The sequence below is a fragment of the Phoca vitulina genome, unplaced genomic scaffold (assembly GCF_004348235.1).
Source record: "Phoca vitulina isolate PV1807 unplaced genomic scaffold, GSC_HSeal_1.0 scaffold8, whole genome shotgun sequence".
Taxonomy (NCBI): domain Eukaryota; kingdom Metazoa; phylum Chordata; class Mammalia; order Carnivora; family Phocidae; genus Phoca; species Phoca vitulina.
The window spans coordinates 35,719,131-35,732,973 of NW_022589711.1; positions in this window are offsets into that span (position 1 = coordinate 35,719,131).

Consider the following 13,843-nt stretch of genomic DNA (forward strand, 5'->3'; position numbering starts at 1 on the left):
GGGATACCTGTACCAGACAAAACACTGGAGCCCCCAGGAAATTTGCCTTGGTTACAGTGTTTTGCACTGCATGGGGAGCTTAGGCAAATGAAGACCCTGAAAAGGCAGAGTCCCAAGGGCCCATCCACAATTGAAAGTGGGTTCATATTTCCCTTGGGTCAACTGTCAAGATGAGGAGTTCTGCGTTAGCCTTGAGTTCGTGGAGAAGACGGAGGATGCAATTCATTCATAAAAGTGCCAAAACAGTGAAAAGATGACAGCCTTTCGTTCTGACCTTCCTGGTCCAGTTCTCTTGTCTACGTGGCAGCCAGATGCTTCTTACGACCTGCCAACCTTAGTATAGTTTGGAATTAGCAACTGCTACTTCAATGTACTGTCATTTCATTTGCTCTCCCTCACAGATTTCTCTTTTTTTTTTAAACTGAGGAAGCTTTAATATATAGGTTGGAGGATTTTTGTCACTCCAGACAATGTTTTGGGTCCTGGAGAGAATGGAAGAGGTGGATAAGAAGACAAAAAATGTCTTAAAGAATCTGGGAAGACATCTCTTCAATGTCTAAGATAGCAGTTATGTTGATTTCATTTTTCCTCTGATTCTTTTCTTCTCAAATCATGTAGACTTGTACATCTTAGAACAAAGCTGTACAAAGTGACTTGTGAGATAGTGACAGATAATACAGGAGTTCATGATTGCTGCATGATTTCATCTAGAATGATCTCAGTGTGGTTTGCAAGATTTGTATCAACTTCTAGCCATGAATTATAAATTAAACAATCATATTTTGCAATAGCAATTTAAAGACAGATAGCTTCAAAATTTTACTTCGCTTTAAAATCATATGTTTGAACACCAACTCTGATGTTGTTAAAAAACCTGGAAAATGTGTCTTTAAATTGAAGCTACAGGATATTTTATTAAGACTCTGGGACAAGCTGGGGGCTATTACTTTTTTTTCCCTTTCTACATAGTAGGCAAAATTTAGACCGAGAAATGTGAAGGGCTGTGGTAAATTCCATGACTAGACCCCAGATTTCCACATTATTGACTCTTATCCTAGCCATTAAGTCAAGCCTTCATTCTAGTAGGATTCCTTGCAGAAGTAAGGTATTTTTCATAGTTTTTCATAGCATTTAATTTTCTGTGCCCACATAGGGAATCAAGAAACAAATCTGACATATTCTAGAACTGAGAAAATTTAACCATCTTCCAGGATATTTTGGGATTTCTAAACTAAGTCTATACTGTTAGCAAATTCTCTGCTACCCACATATTGTTGAGAGGAAGAGCTTTTTAAATATTATCTGTTATTTTGAATTATTCTACTTTCAACAGGAAGACCTACAAACTGCATGTGGACTTAATAAGGACTCCAGATGCTGGTAGCCCTATAAACGGGCATGTTCAAATCTTAAAAAACAGTTGATTTTAAATATCTCCCTGGGAGAGATGACATAGGATGAGATAGAGAGGTGTGCAGGCCATGATAAAACGTCCATTTCCATAAGGACATTCAGAAGTGTGAGAGTGGGAGGAAGTCATGAATTGCTTGATGGATCATCTTCTGTGGAAGTGGAGTGTCTGTTGGGCAGTTGGTAGCCTGAGGGGAAGTACACTGGGTGGAGCACAGAAGAAATCCATGGAGATGTTGCAATATTTTGTTTCATTCTCCCAGAGTAAGAGGAAAGGAGCCAGAAAGGGAAGAAGCAAGCTGAAGTTTCCTCTGCTACAGTGAAGCAACTCATTGATCACACTACAAACTCTTGATATCATCATATAAAAGGATTTATGTACTTTTGATTAAAGCCTAGGTTCGCTTGGGACCAAAGGCAGGTGAAAGCTTTGGGATTCCAATCGACCTTTATCCTCCCCCTCCTTTGAGGCCACAAAGATGGACTGCAGTCCCTAGAGCCAAGAAGATGCATTTTGCTAAAACTAACTCATCTTGAATGATAATAGGTATGAAACCCTGAAATTATGATTTTCTAATGGCTTTCCACAGCCATTATGAAAAATAAGATAGTTATAACATGTAAGCCAACCAACCAGGGTTTATTCTGTTAGGTTTCAGTTTATAATGCAAACATTTTGATCAGGAGTCTTTTCATAAAAGACAATATTCTTCCTATTGAATTGCTTTATAAGTATTCAGATATTACAGTTATCTGTGTCTAGTTACTTCAGTGGTGTAACGCCAGGGAATAATTAGGCCAAGGTCAAAAGTTTGACCTCAGAAGGTCAGCTGGCCTTTATTAATTGCATGTCACTGTCAGGATGAGTAAGAGCTGCTGCCCCTAAAATATTTGTCATTTTTGAAGTCTTCTTACAGATGCTAACTACTGTGGTCAGCATTCTCATAATCAAAACCCATAATTCTAGATGAAGGTTTTGCTTATGGATTCATTCAACAAATATTTATTGAGCAATATGCTAGGCACCATGCCTAGTACTGGGAATTAGGAGATAAATAAAAGGAAAGGGGACAAACATTTGGGAGCCTCAGTTGTCCCAAGTATTATGCCAACCAACTTATATGCAAGGGGTCTTTTTATTCTAAATCAAATACATCATTTTCCTATTGATCCTTTTAAAAAAATACACTTTTTAAAAAGTTATAAAGGTATTATATGATCATTATAGAGAATATGAAAAATATGGAAAGGTACCAAGGAGAAAATAGCATTCCTAATAGCAACCCCTGTAGATAAGTACTATTAACTTGGGGGATCTTTTCTGTATGAATTAACACTGTTTTATGCTTGAAAGATTGTAATGTGTCTTGAGGAGATGTAGTCTTTGTAGAGATGCTAATGGAGATTAGAAACTGGAGGCTCTAGAGCTAACTTTGCTGTTGATATGAGACTTTGGGAGATTCGTTCTCCCCACTCCCATGCCCACCCCACTTCATCCACACTGAACAACTTATCCTCCTTTAAGCCTAAGGAAAGGTCCTTTCCTCTGGTAGCTCTTCCCTGACTTTCCTCCTATATAGTCACCCACTAGTTACCATTCCCCAGTTTGTGTTCCTGGGCACCCTGACTTCTGTGTAGCTTGAATTGTAACAAAGTACCAGCTCTTACTGGCTTCATGTTCACTTCTCCCACAGTTCTGTGGGGCAGCTTGAGCAGTGCCCTTCTCTCTCATTTACTGTTGCATCTTCACTACTTAACAAAGTATCAGACATAGAAAATATTCTTTGGATTAACTGAATGAATGAAAAATTATGTATAAAGACCTAAGATTCTATAGGAATTCTGTCAGCACCAGAGGCCAAGAAATGCGCTAGCAGCTGTTGGTGTGTTGATGGGGCAGAGGAGGGAGAGAAGGGCATAGCAAGATGAGGACAAGGTGACGCAGAAACTCAATGTGGAACTTGGGGAAGAGACTGAAGAGTGTTGTGGGTGGACTTGGTTTACATGATAGATAAATGTCTGAAATTTCACTCTTTTGGGAAATGGATTCATTCTCCTGTTGACGTACACTATCAGCTCCAAGTCGTGGATACACACACACACACACACATGCACACAAATCTAAAATTAGCATTTAAAAATCATATTTAAGAATGTCTAAAGGTTTTTAACTAAAAGAATATCTGAAAATAACTTTGTAATAGTCATAATCTCATATAATAACTCAAATACATTACCAAATATTCAGCAGCATAGAGAACAGAGAAACTTCCTGGAATCAGGAGTTATGGGAAAGAATAAATCTTTTATTTCTGGAGAAGCACTTAGGACATTTTTTTTAAAGGAATTCATTAAAAGAAGCACTTTTGAGCGAGTGTTTTCTTATGATATCTTTTACTTCCTGGCTTCTTTCCAAACCAGATGAGAAGTATCAACTGAAAAGTCTCAAGTCTGCTGCTTGGAATTTTCTTACATTCATACAGATGCAGTTGTTTTATGAGTTCTGTCCTCCCTACCGGTATTTGCCTCAGTGTTCTCCGGGCTTTGTGGATTTAAGCAGTAGCAGAGCTGGCAGAGCCTTAGCAATTACCTAATCCAGCTCCATCACTTTGTAGTTGATGAAAACAAAGCGGCGAAGAGCCTTGCTAAGCACACATGCTAGTTACTGGCAACCTCAGCCTGGGCCTCTGGACGCCCTGCTCATCCAGTGTCCTTGGCCTGGACCATTTGGTCTCCCAGAATGAGCCATGTTTGTATGTGTTTTGGGAAAGGAGGGTGAGGCAATGCTTAGGATTCAAGACTGACCTTCACTTATATGACCATGGCCACAATCATGTTGTGCATCCTAAAGAGCCAAAGGAAGCACCATGTTCTAGTACAGAAGTGAGGAGGCATGAAATGCTACCGCTCTCTGCAAAAGAGCTTGTGACAGCCAGAAGGAGCTCAGATCTGGAATCACTATCTTAAGTGATTACCCTAAAAAGGAAAAAAAGAAAAGTGACAGGGAAGGGATTTGGAATGATACTAATTCATTCTTCAAATTGAATTTACATTGGATCTGCATCAAGTCAACATTCGGAAGAGTATACTTTCCACCTCCTTTAGAGTGCATTTTGAGAATATCAGTAATAACAGAAAAAGCAATATCAGAGCAAAAAAGGGAAGACCTCCCAAACCTCTCCACCTATACATACACAACTCCCATAAATTAAAAGAAGATACGGAAGTCAGACTTGGAAAAGAAATAGGGCCGTTTCACCACCTCAGGTCCATCCTCTGGGCTGCTGAATCACACATAGAACTTGAAAAACATGCAAACGAATATAGGTCCACCATATATGTCCTATGAATATAAGTATATGTGAAACCACCTAAGGGAAGATAGCATGCAATGAATGGCAAAGCACCAAGCCAGCTCTTCTGTGCTGAGTGAATGCAGAGAGCAGACTTGCATCCTTCTGTGAAGTAAAAATAGAGCTGAGACTGGGCCATGTGCCTGGCTAGCTTACCCCTGGAGCTTAGCACATCTGGGCTCTGGCTTTACAGAGAAAATCAGGGAACAATATAATCCTCATGGTCTTTTGGCCACAAAGATCCTCAAACCCATTCCCAATCTGTCAGGGTGCTAATCTGTTTTGAACATTCAGTCTTTCTTTCCAGAAAGTCTTCCCAGAGTAACCCAACCCTTCCACCAAGCTGCCAATACGGCCTGACTTCTGTGTTCCTTCAGTTGGAATTCTACTGCACATACATCTGGCTGGCTGGTCTGTTTCCCTATTAATTCAGATGCTGCTTGACAAAAATCTGACTCTTGATGGGCATATTGGTCAGTGGTCTGCAGCACTTTGTTCTGTGAATGTCCATAAAAAGGTGCAGCTTTATAAATGACGCCTATTAAGGAAAAGCAGCTCCTACAGGATAAAGGGTCATTGTGCTCTCTCTAAACTCTCCCAAAACTCTGGCTGCAATACAGACTTTGAGGTAGTGAGTGTTGTGGGGAACAAGGGGTTAAAGGGAAAATGATTATGATTTAAAGGATCCTACGAAACTAATTTACATGATCTATTTTTAATCTCTCATATGATTGCCACACATGTTAAAATGAGGCCTGCTTACTCTTGTTTTGAAGCCAGGTGAGGCCAAGACATTTAAACCACATCATTCTGACTCAGAAGGCTTTCAAAAATTTACTAGATCATTGTTGCAATTTCTTTAAAACTTTCTAAAAATCCTCTCTAGACATTTTTTCTTCTCCCCAAGTTTCATATTGACGAGGCCATCTTCTCTCAAATTTTGGTGAATAAAATCCTCCATCTAGTTATATACTGATGTATTGAGGAACAGATTAAAGTTACAAAGGGAATCCATGTAAATTATCTCATGTTTAGCTCAATGAACATGTATTGAGCACCTGCTCTGTACCAGTCACTGTTAATCTAGTAACACAATCCATGCCTATCGATGATGAAAATCGCACAGCAGACAACATAATTGTCTCAATTTATACAAGTTTACACTCGGAGATTAAGAAGGACATTTTGCTGGTAGTAGTTGTAACATCTGAACTAGACCCAGGACTATATAACTTTTGGATCATTACTCTCTGACTGTCTATCCAAGAGTGTGTTTTTCACAGATTGAAAAACATGAGCTATTAAAAAACAAAAACAACAACAAAATCCTTTTAGTTATGCTCAATTAGAATTCTTAAGCTGGCCTAAAAATGATAGCTACAGCCAACTAGAATTTGAAATGGTTTTCTAAAGAAAAAGAAGAAAAAGAAAGAAAGAAAAAGAAGAAAGAAAGAAGAAAGAAGAAAGAAAGAAAGAAAGAAAGAAAGAAAGAAAGAAAGAAAGAAAGAAAGAAAGAAATGGTTTCCTAAATGGCATCTTTACTCCAATGACCCTCTGTACCAGTGCTATCCAATAGAACTTTCTGAAAAGATAGAAATATTTTGTGCTGTCTGTCATGGTGGTCACTAGGCACAGCCAACTGTTGAGCCCTTGAAATCTGGCTAGTTGCAACTGAAGAACTGAAGTATTGTATTGCATTGTATTGTATCGAATTTGAATGTAAATAGCCACATGAGTCTCTATAGTGTGCAGATTAAGGCAACACTAAGGATAACCAGGGAATTTTACATCTTTTACAGGAGACTATTTCCCTTTACAGATAGAAGGGGTATTAAACAGATATTTAACCTGTTTTATTATTTTGTGGGGTGAGGTAAAGTGCAGTAGAGAAAAGAAATGGACAGGTAAAGATGCTGACAGGCAGAGCCCAAAAGGATGCAGCCTTTCAGAAAACAAAATAAGTGAGTAGAGATGGTGATTGACCTCCCACATACTGGCCACTGGTAGGAGAAAGGTCGTCTCTCGGCAAAGACAGTTTTACACTTGCAGTGTTGGGGAAAATACGCTTGTGCTTACAGAAACTTACAGAAGCCTGTTTCTAAATGAATTGGCTTGGCTATTTTTATCCATTCAAGCCTACACATATTACTGAATATTAATAAACTCTGTGGTCTAAAATGAACTGGTTGAATGTGGAAGGGAGAGAATTTATTCTTTTTTCCTCTTAATAAGAGACACACAAACCTGGAACTTTTGGTCTTTGACTTGTGCACATCAAGTTAAGATTTCAGACCTTAAAGATTCAGGTGTGAGCTCAACAGAGGGCAAAACGTTCTTTTTCTGTCACTAATTCTCATAATCCTCTGACTTGCACATGTAGTATCTGAGGATTTTTCTAATAAAAGCACACCTGCTTTTTCTCATTCCTTTGTGCATATCCACACTATAAAGACATTCAAGCTGCTCAACGTGACAAAGTTCCACCATTAGCTCTGCTCCTGAGCTGAGGCTACCCCAGAGATTTGGTGACCAGGGTCCAGATAACTTAATAAAAAATAGAAGTTTATAATAGAATCACTGACACCAGTTCAATTCCAACAGCCCACACAGGTGCCATCAAGCAGAGAGCAAACAGAAGCCAAGACTCATGGAGCTCTCAGGGCACCATAATTTTCTTCCCTTAATTATAAGGAATTATTATAGGCCTCCAAGACATAATATAAAATAGTATAAAGGTAGCAGGATGGGAATTTTTAACTTGTTTTAATTCAGAAACTCCACTGTTTTCTGTTTGTCTTTGCTTCTCTGCATTTAAAGGAGTGATTGGACCCATTCCAGGAAAGGGTGAACTTTCTCTGCCCTCTCTCCATTCCCATCACTCTCCACCCCAGGAGGGAAAGCAAACACTTCCCCTTCCCCCTAGCAAGTGTCTAATGAGTAAGCCTCCCTGCTTTGGAAAGAGAAAGTAGTGTTTATTTGCTAACAATTTCGACTCTGAACTGCATAGCCATTGAAGATTATTGCATGAAAGAAAAGTACATAGTACGGGGCTTTGGGCTCCGTGGATAGAGGGTTTATCTTGTGAAGCTATGGAAAATACTAACATTTGGGGGCAGTGGGCAAGACAATAGGGGAGTTGTTGGAGGGGGAGAATTGTCTGGGAAAACGAAATGGGATGTAAGGGGTGGGGAAAAGGGGCACTGACATGGAAATATAGGGTGAGGAATTAGAAAACCGTCTTGAATATGAGAAGAATCATAGTGCTCTTCATCTAACATCCAGGGTGGACATAAGTGACAATCATCCCAAAATCTGTACCTGGAACCTCAGAGGGAAGTTTTCTCCATCCGTATCAACAGCTCACTAAGTTGGCTGCACGATGGAGACAATAACATCTTGCCAAAGAACGTTGCCCTGTTATCCGCGCAGGGCCACTGTGCAGACCATATTGCTACTCTCTCTATCACAGGGCACATTAAGATCAAGGACTCCCTAGATCCTCCTATGAATCCTGGGGAGGCGCTTTTCTAACTTTACTTGGGAGGACTGCGTTGAGCAAGCTTATATCCTGAACTGAGACAGTGACCTTTAAGGGGAAGCTCTGTATGTTAGTGGACCACTGATTGCCTCTTTAGGATCAATTTCTTCTCTGGTCTTCTATAAACAGATTCCAAATATTTTTTTTTTTGGTCTCCACCATCTCTTTTCTTTTCAGTCTATTATTTAGGGGGCACTGACCCTATCTCCATTCTCAGTTGATGGACATATGTTAATCCTATCCCATTGTCAGTGATATGTCCAGAACGTAAGCTTAAACCATTTAGCCCATGGGATTTCCCCTTGTGACAGGTACTGGTCCAGGGCTGGAGTATGTGATCTATCTGGACCCAGTCAGACAGAGAGAAAGGACTTTTATTTTATGATTGGAAAAGATGCTATCCCTCTCACCCACTGGACATGAGCAAGTCACTTTGATTCCTAATGACAGTCATTTTAGAGACACAAGAGAAACCAATCTTAAATTGATGCAAAACCTTTGACACAGAAAGAGATGGAAAATATTTTCATGTTTGAAGACATTGTTGAACCACTAAATCAGTCATTCCTGAGGGCTATCCTACCTAAAGATATATTCATTTCCTTGTTTAGATCAATTTTCTTGGAGTTGTCCATTAATTGCGGCTGAAAACTGGCTTTAAATACTTATTAGAAGTACCCAGGAAGCTGATAGGGAAAACTGCTTCTCTGCTCTTTCAATGATTAGCCAGAAAGGAAAACCATTTAGTATAAGGGAGGTAGGAAGCTAATTAAGTAGCCATAATCCCTAAAGGTATGTAAATTTCCTCTTAAGGCCATATGTAGACACAATCAAACTGTAACTTTATTGATTGATTGATTAATTTTTTTAAAAGATTTTATTTATTTATATGACAGAGAGAGACACAAAGAGAGAGGGAACACAAGCAGGGGGAGTGGGAGAGGGAGAAGCAGGCATCCCCCAGAGCAGGGAGCCGGATGCGGGGCTTGATCCCAGGACCCTGGGATCATGACCAGAGCCAAAGGCAGACACTTAACGACTGAGCCACCCAGGCGCCCCTGATTGATTAATTTTTTAAAAGATTTTATTTATTTATTTGTGAGAGAGAAAGAGTGTGTTTGTGTCCACGAACACGCTCAAGCTGGGGGAGGGGCAAAGGGAGAGGGAAAGAGAGAATCTCAAGCAGACTCCATGCTGAGCGCAGAGCCCAACACAGGGCTCGATCATGACCTGAGCAGAAACTAAGAGTCAGATGCTTAACTGACTGAGCCACCCAGGTGCCCCTCAAACTGTAACTTTAAAGAAGATTTTGTTATATGGCAAGGGAGAGCAATAAGGACATGAGCAAAGAACAAACCGATAAATAAAATTCATCTGATTTTCAAAGTACATAACTGTGCCGTAGCTACCTGATGTCTAGGTTTACAGATTTTATTCTGCTTTTTGTCTTAAAATCTGTGCCCTTTACCAAAGGCTGATGCAGCTACCCATGTGATCCTATTCAGGCTTCTAAATTCCCCCTAATTGGCCTCAACATGGCTAGCACCATTTTTAACTTGGCCCCTGTGGAGTTCCATTAGGCCTTTCATAAATTTCAACCTAAGAGTTCTATTCAAGTTCTATTTAAGAGGGCCCATCTCTCGCTGTGTTTCTCAAAGTCTAACCCAAAAGTCCTCCACAGTGGAATCACCAGGACTGACTACTTAAAATGTAGATTCCTAGGTTTCGCTCGAAGGGATTATGATTCACTAAGTCTGGAGTAGCACCCAAGACTCTGCATTGAAACCGATTCCCCAAGTGATTATGATCAAAATAAAAGTGGAAAACACTGTTCTAGGAATATCTTTAACTTCTTCAAAACTAGTAATTAAGATAGCTTATCACTTATACTGTCATGAAATAAACATCCTACAAATACAATTCCTCACTATTTATGCATAAATGCATATATAGTGCTTATTTCAGACTTGCAAATCTGGCTTGTAACTACAATTCTACAAACCATTTTTCATATACCCTTTTTTTCTTAACCAATACAAACATACACTTTTCTTTTACCCAGTAGAATAAGCACAATGCTAAAGAATGTTTTACTCTTGCCTTCAAAAAATTCTAGTTGAAGTCCAAATACACATTTCCTCATAAAAAGAGAATGTCACAAGAACAATGGAAAGATATCTCTGAGCCTGAACATAGACTTCTAGTGAAAATTCTATTTTTCCAATAAATTCTAGAAATTACTAAACACATTCAGAATCAGGATGCTAACACATTAGAACTCAAGGTGACTAAAAATAAAAAGGAGAACTATTTCAAGAAGTGACCATCCATATGCCAAGGTCACTCCTACCCATAACAGAATAAGAAAGTCCCTCCTATTGCAGAATATCTTCCCCACGCATTTAGTCACCCACTGCCTTCCGTTTTCACATCACATTTCTTTAATGTATTATGTTTAGGGCTGCTGTAACTTTGAACCATGATGTGGAAGGAATAGCCTGTCAACTAACTGTAAACACTTTTTTTTTTTTTAAAGATTTTATTTATTTATTTGACAGAGAGAGACACAGCGAGAGAGGGAACACAAGCAGGGGGAGTGGGAGAGGGAGAAGCAGGCCTCCCGCTGAGCAGGGAGCCCGATGTGGGACTCGATCCCAGGACCCTGGGATCATGACCTGAGCCGAAGGCAGACGCCCAACGACTGAGCCACCCAGGCGCCCTAACTGTAAACACTTTTGCTAGAATGTATGTCACAATTACTTGGAATTACTGATGTGATAACACCCAGGTCAGACAAGTTTCAGTGGATAGGGGGTTGTCTTAAATTGGATTCTCCCAGAAGCAGTTGCTGAGACAAAGATTTAAGGGATAGTCATTTATTTGAGATCAGATCAAGGAAATCACGGGTAGGGAAATGGGGAAGTGAAACAGGGAAAAGAGGAAAGCAATAGAGGGTGTGATAATGAGCAATTAACAACTATGGCAACTGGGGCTTGTGCCACGGGGTACCTCCAGGACATTACATAGCACATCTCAGAATTTTCTCAACCAAGGCATAAGGAGCAGGGGTATTTACTCACCAACTGCTCTTCCTCATTGTTTGAGGGATGCTCCAGGGCACCATGTCCTCCAAGCACCATTAGTGTTCCACTTGTATGGGGTGGAGTGACTTGAGTCTCAGGGGCTTGAAGAAGAAAGCTGTCAGCACATGAGACTGATGAGTGCTGAGGGAATATAGGTTGGTTCCGATAGTGTCTGCTGCAGCATCCCTCAGATCCCCTAGGGTCCTATGTTATGTTGCCTCAGTCCTGTTGCTGATCCTTGAAGGAGGTGATTCACTAGAACTTCAAAAGAGAAAAGAAAAAAAGACAACAGGAAGGTTGATGGGGCAAGAAATAGTCTCCAGGGGTGCAGTTGGGCCCAAAGTCATAATTGGTAATTATCATCTCCATCCTCTACCACTTGTTTAGCTGTCCACCTGGCCTTAGTTGTTTGCTTGGTGTGGTAACCCAAACCTTCAGCCCTGAGGGGTCTGAGCCATGACTGCCTTGCTCTTGTCAAACCGAGACTGCTTGAATTGGCTGTTCATGATTATCATCATGTATGAAATCAGTGAATGTGCCCCGGTGAATTTCCTGGGTCCCAGATATTTTCTTATTCACATCTTCAAAATGAAATTGCAAAACAAACAAACAAACAAGACCCCTAAGCAATGGGATGAGATTGGAAGAACTTCCAGGTTGGTACACACGTTGAAGGTAGAAGGGTGGCATGCATGGAGAGGGTATGGAAGCTCCATTCCTGCCCCCCACCCCAGCCCCAATACTTCACCTATGCATCTCTTCCAATTGGCTGTTCCTGAGTTGGATGTTTTATAACAAACCAATAATACTAACTGAAGCACTTTCCTGAGTTCTATGAGGCATTCTAGCAAATTATTAAATGTGAGGAGGTGTATAGCCAGTTGTTCAGAAGTATAGGTGGCAGTCTGGAACTTGGGACAGGCATCTAAAGTTAGGGCAGTCTTGTGGGGCTGCGCCCTTGAGCTTGGGGAATCTGACATTAACTCTGGGTTGAATAGTAGCACACAGAATTGGTATCCAAAGAGTTGGAGAACTGGTAGTTAGTGTGGAAAAAACCCCACACATTTGGTGTCAGAAGTATTTATGAGTAAAAATAGCTCGGATTATATATTTTGGAAACAAATCCTTTATCAGAGATATGTGTTGCAGGCATTTTATCCAATTTGGTAACTTGCCTTTTTGCTACCTTTTGAAGAACAGATGTTTTTAATTTTGATGAAGTCCAATTTTATAAATTTTTTTAAATGGTTTACGCTCTTTGCAGTCTGAGAACTCTTTGCCCACCCCAAAGTAACAAAATTTTCTCCTGTCTTTCTTCCTGATGTTTTGTAATTTTGATTTTATACTTAGGCCTTTGATCCATTTCAGATATATTTTTGTGTATTTGTGAAGAGTTGATGTTTATTAACTTTTCTCATCTTGATATCCAGCAACAACTTTTTGAACAGATTTTTTTTTTCTTGTTAAGTCACCTCGGCACCTTTGTAATAAAGCAATTGACCATATATGTGTGGGGTCTATTTCTAGTCTCTATTCTGTTCTCTCTTTCTTTATCCCTCTTTCTCTCTCTCCCCCATATACATATATATATATATATGGATATCCATATATGTATTCATCCATATCCATATATATATATATGTATACATATATATACACACACACGTATATAGTAAGTTTTGAAATCAAGTAGGATAAGTCCCACAACTTTGTTCTCTCTTTTTATAAATTGCTTAAGTTATTTTAGTTCTTTTGCCCTTCCATACATAATTTTGAATCAGCTCTCCAGTTTTTACAAAAATAGTTTGCTGGAATTTTTATTGATATTTTATTGACAAATTTGGGGATATGGAATCTTAATAATATCAAGTCTTCTACCCTATAATCATGGTATGCTTCTCCATTTATTTAGGTATTCTCAATTTCTCTTAGTGATATACCATGTGTACTTGAAAATAATATGTATATTGCAGTTGCATGTAGTGCTTTATAAATGTCAATTAAGTTTAGTTGGTTTATAGTGTTTTTTATGATCTTCCATGTTTTATTAATTTTTTATGGTCTAGAGTCCTTAGTAATTGTTGATGGAAGGGAGGTGAAATCGGGCAGGATGTGTTGAGTTGTCTATTTCTCTTTTATTCTTTCAATATTTCCTTCATGTATTTTAAGCCCTTGTTATTAGGTGTATGCATCCTTATGATTGTTATATCTTTCTGATGAATTGTCCTTTTAATTATTATTAAATGTCCCTGGTAATTTATTACTGGTAATACTCTTTGGCTTGAAATCTATTTTATTACCTGGCACTAATATAGTCACTATAGCCTGCGTATGCTTATTGTTTTCATGGTTTATCTTTTTTTTCCAATTATTTGCTTCTTTTTTTTTTAAGATTTTATTTATTTGTTTGACAGAGAGAGACACAGCGAGAGAGGGAACACAAGCAGGGGGAGTGAGAG